This window comes from Cyprinodon variegatus, unplaced genomic scaffold (assembly GCF_000732505.1).
Source record: "Cyprinodon variegatus isolate N-32 unplaced genomic scaffold, C_variegatus-1.0 Scaffold57, whole genome shotgun sequence".
Lineage (NCBI taxonomy): Eukaryota > Metazoa > Chordata > Actinopteri > Cyprinodontiformes > Cyprinodontidae > Cyprinodon > Cyprinodon variegatus.
This window is the reverse complement of record NW_015150510.1, coordinates 1128252-1130262: the sequence shown is the minus strand read 5'-3', so window position 1 is coordinate 1130262 and position 2011 is coordinate 1128252. Positions and strand designations below refer to the sequence as shown.

The 2011-nt window shown below is 33.7% G+C and overlaps 1 pseudogene; it reads right to left on the bottom strand.

Annotated features, from left to right (window-relative positions):
- LOC107082607 overlaps positions 1 to 1964 on the bottom strand; it is a 40466-nt pseudogene extending 38502 nt beyond the window's left edge.
- Between the last annotated feature and the right edge of the window lie 47 nt (positions 1965 to 2011).

Sequence of the window (2011 nt, the reverse complement as noted above, 5' to 3'; positions counted from 1 at the left end):
AGTCACAAGCTGAACCATAAAGTGCGAACAATTTTCAAACCTACTGTCCAACGGACAACACCATGATAGGAATAAAGACATTTAAACTACGTTTTAAAGTTTTCAAAATGCACACAAAATTAAATGCCCAAAAGATACCAGAAATCAAACTAAAATGCAACAGGATCCCACTGTTATTAACAAGCTCCTCATTTATTGATTTTAACTGACACTGGTTTTACTTTAATAGTGATTTTTAACTGTCACTTATTTTTACATCAATTGCTTATATGTTTGAATTGTGTAAATAAAGTGCAGTTAAAATTCAAAAGTCTTCTTCTATTTTTTAATGGCGATTACGTGTCGGTTCCGTGACACAGGGGTTTAAATTTCCGGCCACATTTATTTTTTTCATCATCATTATTTTTTTTTTTTACTCAGTAACGTGAGGGGGTTTTAAATGTAGCGAAGTAAAACTACTTAGGTTAAAATTTACTTAAGTAAAAATTACATTTTTCAAAAACTACTCTGAAAATTACAAATTACTCATAAAAAGTACTCAATTACAGTAACTTGAGTAAATGTAATTTGTTACTTTCCACCCCTGTATTTAATACAGTCACTTAACGTTGTATTACGCATCACTTCCCCTATTCTTGAAATGGTTGATAATGTTGTTTTTTAATGGATAAATGTCTGATGACCAAATCCCCCCCAAAAAAGTCTGTGAGTGTTTGCAGCGAGATGCTGCATATCCTAAGTCTGTTGAGGAGAGTAACATCATCACGAAAGCTTAAAAAGCAGATAAAGAAAGCCGGTTCTGTTCTATGAACTCCCCTGGAACCTCTGGGAATGATTTCATGGAGTAGATTTCTTTATAAAACAATGAGCAGAAGATTTTTAAACAACAACAGATCGTCTTCAATCAGAGGCCTCTCCACATCTGGAGCAAGACAGACCACTACAGAAGATCCTTCCTGCCAACAACATCCAACAAGCTGTAGGTCATCTCCACATTTAATTTCCCATGGGATTAATAAAGTAATTTTGGATTTAGTTTAATTAATTTGAGCACTAATTCTCAATTCATTGATTATTTAAAACTAATCCTTTGCATTCACATTTTGTCAAAAAAAATATGAGCTATTTCTGATTCATGAATGTACAATGAAATAACATTCCAAAAATTATGTTTATTTTATTTTAAAACTTTGTTGCAAAGACTATTACACATTATATTTTTGTAAAACCTAATAATAAAGCTAGGTTTAACGTCATCAAGAGTTTTAAAAGTACTATCTTTTTAATTCTTAAAACAGCAGCAAACAATCAATACTTAGCACTTAAAAAATTAACACTTTACTGTTTATCTTTCAGTTTTGCTTTTTGAAACCCTTTGCAGCCAGTAGGGAACATTGATAATGTTTTTAAATGTTTGATTGATTGATTAAATTATTAATCTTACATTGGAGAAATTCGCATGTCACTTCGGCTTAATAGACAAAAAGAAGGTGACAAAAGGAGGAAAAGATGTTTGTGGGACATATACAACATATACAGCTCTCCATATATATATGTGGATGGATGGATGGATATATCTATCTATATATATAGGATTATTAGACAGAGTTATTGCACAGGGTATTAAATGGGTATTTACATAGATAAGTATTTATATTTATAGTTATTGCACTGTGTATTAAATATTAAGAATAGTGATTGAACATTAGTTATTGCACAATTTATTGCCGTTGTAGTGTTGCATTTTGGGGTCTGATAGCAGCAGGAAAAAATGAGCTGTGGTAACGCTCCTTCTTACAAACAGGGTGTAACAGTCTTTCATTAAAGGAGCTGCTCAACTCCTCTACAGTCTGCTGCAGAGGGTGGAAGGTGTTCTCCATGATGGAAGTAAGCTTGGACAGCATCCTCCTCTCAGTCACTTCCTCCACCGAGTTCAGAGCGCAGCCCGGAACAGAAGTGGCCATTCTCACCAGCTTATTCAGTCTCTTTCTGCTCTGCGCTGCCAGGGGTT